General features: G+C 55.6%; 1 protein-coding gene across 2 annotated transcripts in view; it reads left to right on the top strand.

Moving 5' to 3' along the window:
* Relt (RELT tumor necrosis factor receptor) overlaps nt 1–6000 on the top strand; it is a 30486-nt gene that overhangs the window by 11424 nt on the left and 13062 nt on the right. Inside the window, exon 1 of one of the 2 annotated variants that reach the window (XM_005379954.2) lies at nt 392–471. The exons of the other annotated variant lie outside the window; for it this stretch is intronic. The gene's annotated coding sequence lies outside the window, so the exon portion shown is untranslated. Of the gene's footprint in view, nt 1–391; nt 472–6000 lie in introns of those variants that run through there. 2 annotated transcript variants of the gene reach the window in all.

The following is a 6000-nucleotide window of genomic DNA, read 5'->3' as shown; positions in this document are numbered from 1 at the left end:
GCCGGCCCGTGAGCCCCGGCTGGGACTGCGGGTCCTGCGCCGCGACTACGGCCCGGCCCTGCGCAGCGTCTGTCAGAAGGTGCGCGGCGGGGAAGCAGCGGGACTTGCAGTGTGAAGGGCGCGCGGAGCCCGGACCGCCCCCGGGCCGGGAAACTTGGACCGAGACCAGGACGGGCTGCGGGACGGGGCAGCGGCGGCTGCGGCGCGGGGCGGCGGCGGGGGGTGGCGTCTGGACGGTGTCAGCCCGTGACTGTGGGTGACACGGCGCATGAGGCGGCTTGGCTCAGGCAAACGTGTGGCCGGGACGCTGGGCGGTGACGCGGAGCCGAGCGGGTGACACAGAGGGGCTCTGTGTGTCCGAGACAGGCGGAGAGTGTGCGTGTGATTGTGTGGGAGAGAGACCCTGGGTCACTGGGGTCACTGTGTGTGGCCTGCAGTGTGGCCAGAGCGGGGCCAGGACCACTCGTTCACGTGAGTGTAAAATAGAGGGGAAGAGCCCCAAGCAGCTGAGAATGAGCCGTAGCGCGCGTGGGGTCAAGTAGTTGAGTAAGAGGCAGGAAGAAGGGTGACCTCAGACATCTGCCAGCAGATGGGAGACGAGATGGCGTCCTAGGGACCAGGGTCTCTCCGGCACTGTCCCCAAGAAGGCACCCCTCGGGATTTCAGTCTAGAGAGGGCTGGAACCTGAGGGACATGCCCTGGCAGAGGGACAGGGGCCACGGGCCACGGCTGGGTGGCATCTCAGCTGAGTAGTCTCAGCGTCCACTCCATGGCACACACAGGAGTCCCTGTGGAGGCAGAGCTCTGCCCCTTAGGAACCTGTGTTGTCAGCGGGCCCAGGCTCAGTCTTGCTATCAAACCTCAGTCTCCCCATCCGTGACACTGAGGTGCTGGGCTGTGAATGGACTGTGAATCACCACTTTGGGCTCCTCTATTGTTTTGGGGTCAACTGCCTCTGTTCTCTCTTCCCTCTCTTCAGGCAGAAAGACTGCAGTGGGGGTTGGTGGCAGCTGATGCTGGAAACATGGTGGTCTAGGGGCTGCACTCTGGTGCTGATGAAGGGTTTGGAAGCGAAGCCCTCACCAAAACTGGTCAAGGAGATGTCATATCCAAAGGCTTCCTGGTCCCTTGATCCCAAAATGGGTCCAGGAACACCATGGGTTCTGAAATCCCGGTCCATAGACGTTCTCTAACCAGACCTCGTTTCTTTGACTCCCTACTTTTTGGCGGGTATTGACTTATTCCCCAGGAGTGGCCTCTGGTCTGGTCAGGGAGGCCAAATTCTTGCTGGAGAACAGACCCAGGATTCCTTCCCCATCTAGAAAGACCCCTCAGGGCCCTACTCTGACAAGAGGGTCTGTGGGGTTCAGGTGGGGTTGGTGGAATTTGGACTCCCTGCCCAAGAGGTGGCAGTGGCAGGGGGTGTGGCACCTGCTGGATGTAGGCTCTGGAAGTTCTGTCTTCTGCTGTCATCTTCTGAAAATGTCGCCTTCTGGGGGGGGGTGGGCACAGGCCAGGCTCTGTGCTACACACTCTGTGATGTGCTGTCTTGTTGAATCCTCACAGTGGTTCTGTGATGTGACTGTTTCAAAGAAACTCAAGTTCAGAGAAACAGAGTGGTTTGCCCAAGGTCATGGGAGCGTCAGGACAGGGCCAGGACTGGAACGCAGGTCTTTTGACCCTGTGAGGTGCTTTGAGAGGATCACTACCTTCCGGATAACTGCTATGGCTTACCTGGGCTTGCATCTCTTCCACCTGGGCTGGCAGGCATGGCCTTGTGGGGTGTCCCATTTGAGCTCTGAGTGTGATGCGGGTGTGCACATTGGTCTGGAACATGGAAAGTGGGTAGGTTACATGATCTTCCTGTTCTTGCTCTTCCTCCTACTGGTTGTCACTCCCAGCCAGAGGTCACCGGAAAGGCTTGCATACTGCCTTCTGGGGTCTGTACCTGGCCTTGGAAGTGTCCACCTGGCTCTGAAGAGTGGCGTTAGCAGCACAGCTCAGGAGTGGCAGGGATAATTTATGACTTCCACCATACCTGGGAGGCCCCATTCACCTCTTTGCCATCGCTCTAGGGAATTTCCCCATATCCTCCCACTGGCTGTGGTGGGCAGCAGATGGAATGACCTTGAGCGGCTGTTCTACGCTCTCTGAGCCTCTGTCTCCCCTGGTTTGCTTCGAGCTGAGACTGGGGATCAGGGTGTCCCTCAGGCTTCTGTGAATTGACTGGAGCTGTGCTTCTTGGGGCTGATGAAAATAGCTGTGTTGGTCTCCAGGGGCTGAGCCCGAGTTATTTCCATCCCCAGCGAAGAGGTGGAAATAGCTCAGGGCCTGGGAGGGGGAGAGAGAAGAAGGGTTAACTTAAGGATTAACCTTCTCTCCTCACCCCAGCTTTGTGGAGGCCCCACACTTTACCCTGTGCCCACCTGAGCCCAGTCTTTCTGGGAACTTGGACCTGGGACCAGACAGGGCAGTAGTGCTGGCGGGAGGTACCTGTATCTGGCCAAGGATGGGAGAGGTTGAAGTGCAGTCAGCATCTCTCCTGCTCATAGGGGTAGGAATCAGCCAGCGGGTCATTCCGCCTGCTCTGCACTTTACAAAGAGAGAGAGACTCCGTTCCGAGAATTGCAGGGACTTACCCAAGACCCCATCCCTGCTCTTCTGGCTCTTCTCCTCTGCACCAGGACCCCGCTTCCACCCTACCCCTCATTCCCTCGCCAGTGGGGCATGGGCCAGCATGGGAAGCAGGACCAAGACAGCTTCACAAGCCCGGGCTGCTCTTGCATTCTGGTTTAGTCCTGTTCTCTTGGCCCAGACTTTTTTTTTTCTTTGCAGTTCTGAGGTTTGAACTCAGGACTTCATACATTCTAGGCAAGTGCAGAACCCTTTTTATTTTTTATTTTGAGGCAGCATCTCATTAAGTTACCCAGGCTGGCCTTATATGTATATATTTTTAGATCTCTTTATTAATGGTACATTTTAGATGTACATAATAACATTCATCATAGGGGATATGTACCTGTACTTGATATATCTTGCTGCTTCTTTTTTTCCTATTCCTCTCCCCTCCCTTCTTCCTTTTCTTATTTACAAAAGCTTTGTTTTCATTTTTTCCTTCTATTCCTTTTTTTTCTTGTCCTTTCTTTCCTTTTCCCATCTCTGGCCGTATACTTTCGATCCTCCTGCCTCAGCCTCCTGAGTAATAGCTGGGATTGCAGTTTGTGCGACTGTACCCAGCTCTAGGCCTAGACTCTTATACCAACTTCTCTGCCTCTATTTCCAGTCCCTTCCCACACGCTGCCAGAGTGAATTCCCTAAAGTGACTCTTGTCTTTTGCTGGCAAAATAGAGTCAAAGCTTTTCATCTTGGCCTTCAAGGCTTTTCCTTCTGAGACCTTTAACTTTTCATCTTTACCTATGCCCCTCCCTTCCAGGTGCTTCAGTTGTGTTCTCTGTCCCCTCTTTATAGAACTCTCCTGCCCATTCCAGGTTCATCCCCAGCCTCACCTCAGCCAGGAAATCCTCAGAGTCCAGTGTCAGTTCCTCTTCATTGTCGTGGTCCACCTTCCAGGTGTCCTCCTTGCCTCTGGGCACAGGTGTGGGTCATCTGTGACACTGCTCGCCCAGCTGGGTGGCCGGCCTGACCAGCAGCCTGCCCTCTCCCACTGCCACGGCTGTACTGACACACTCTCTCCTGAGGAAGGGTGGACCTGTCCGATCCTGGGCCTGTGTGTTGGCGATAGGAGGTTACACTCAGGTCTCTGAGGCTCACCACGGCCTGGGCTGATCGTGTGCTGGGGGTCGAGGCGAACACTCGAGGCCACCGATGGGCATGTGCACAAGTTTGGTGCTTGCTGTGGTCCTCCTCTGACCAGACCTTCATTCTGGGCCAGCAGAGGAATCTGTCCCTACTGATGTCCTGCTGTGTGCCAGACTGCGGACTCAGCATCTCCCACAGCAGCACTGATGGGGGCCTCTCCTTTCCAGGTTTTGGTGGGGGAGCCGAGACTCGGTGGAAGGGAGCAGCCCTGGTTTGCGTCACACAGCCGCTGTGCTGAGTCTAACACACTAGCTTCTGCCCATGCCTGGCCTGGTTTTCAGGTGGGAGTTAAGGGTTGGGGGCTTGCCTGACAATTCTGGCATCAGCTTCCAGAGGACTCATTTGGATTACTGAAGCAGGAGGACTTATCGGTAGGTAGTTTTCAATACCTGGCCTGGCTGGGTAGGGTATGTAAGGGAGGCAGGCCGTTTGGTAGGTGGGTGGGAGTGGCGGCCAGAGAGGGAGGATTTTGCCTAAGATCACCCAGGGGGGCCAGTTCAGCCCCATCCCCCACTCAGGACTGGTGGGTGCTGGGCAGATTAGCATCTGCAGTAAGCTGAGCTTCTGTGTGCCTAGGCCAGTAAAGGCGAACCTTTTAGAGCTTTCAGTGATAATAAACATCGGATAACAAAGAGCATGTGTGCCATAGGTTCGCCACCACTGGCCTAGGCCTAGGCGTGGTGCTGCTGGATATGGCTGGGTAGCAGAGAGCACAGGAGCTACTGCTGTGTCCCTACTGTGTGCCCAGCCCTGATCTCTGACATTAAGGCCCCTGAGGCTGCCATATCTTAGCTTCATGTTCCAGAGTGTCCCCAGTCTTCTAGGCACAGGCGTGGAAAGCCAGGCCCCGAGAGGGGAAGGCGCTTGCAAGACTCCGGTGTCACTGGGATCCAAACCTGGATCTGTCAGCCTTGAAGGCCAGAGTTCTTTCCTGGGCCACCCTGGGAAAGATGAGAGCTCTATAAATAAGCTGCCCATGTGGCTGTGAGAGTGTGCCCTGGCTGGTTGGCACAGAGGGGGCCTCTCCAGCCAGTTAGAGGCAGGGTCTGAATGTGGTGGAGAGAGGGGAACAGGGCTTCCAGGAGGAGGGCCTCACTCCCGCTCACCGTGGGAAGGAACAGGGAGAGCAAGACATCCTGCAGGGGGCCCAGCCTCCCGCATGCCACCCGCACTGCTTCCCTCCCACAGGGCGCCTTGCCCTTCTGGCAGGGGTCAAAGGAAGCTGGAAACTGATAGCCCCTCCCCAAGCCCAGCTTCCTGCATGAGGGGGCACCTGAGTGTAGGTTTGATTGTAGGAAGTCACCATTCACCTTTGAACTCTGAGCCCTCCATCATGGTGTGGCGTTATTCGTGGATGAATAGGCACAATTGTTCCAAACTGCAGAGGAGAAACTGAGGCTCGGGCAGGTGGGACTGCATCCTGACTATGTAGCTGTCCCCGCTTGGTACTCCTCTGCCGTCCTGACTGTGGCTTCAGCTAGTGTGGAAGCCGGTGGCACAGGTCTGGAGAGGCCTGGGAAATGGGCACCTAGGGTCCTCCCAGAGAGGCCAAGTAAAGCACTCTTGTCACTCCCAAGCTTCTGGGTGATCTGGACACTGCCTGGTTCTTTTTATTTATTTATTTATTTTTTTTTTTGCTATTTAATTTTATTAGTACATGTTTACAGTATATACATTTTACAGTCATCTTGGGGAGCTGATGCATATATGTAATACAGCTTGTTTCTTTTTTTAATCCCCGTCCTTCTGTCTCTCACTGCTTGGTTCTTCACCTGGATTCTTCCACTTAGCTCCTCAGCATCCCATGAGGCAGAGACTGGCACCTCTTTGCAGAGGAGGACCTCTAAGTGCAGAGAGGGTAAATGGCCTGCCCAAGGTCACAGATCCACTAAGTGGCAGAACCACAGCGTGAGCCCAGGTGAACACTCAGAGCCTGACCTGGCCTCGCCTCACCTGCTCCCAGTGCCATCGTCTAATACACACTCACCCCAGGCCTCAGGGCAGATTTGTTGGATGGGATCTCCGGGGAGTCTCTTTCCTAGCACCCCAAGACTGGGAGCATTGGCGAGTAGTGCTTGGGCTGTTGTCTCCCTCAGTCTCTCCTGAACCCTCTGTCCAGGTCAGCCACATCAGGGTGTTGGGGCCAGGGCCTGTCCTGAGCAGACTCTGGGCTGCCTGGGC

The sequence above is a fragment of the Chinchilla lanigera genome, unplaced genomic scaffold (assembly GCF_000276665.1).
Source record: "Chinchilla lanigera isolate Chin_1 unplaced genomic scaffold, ChiLan1.0 scaffold00013, whole genome shotgun sequence".
Taxonomy (NCBI): Eukaryota; Metazoa; Chordata; class Mammalia; order Rodentia; family Chinchillidae; genus Chinchilla; species Chinchilla lanigera.
Note: the sequence above shows the minus strand (reverse complement) of the source record. Positions and strands in the feature narration are given on the sequence as shown.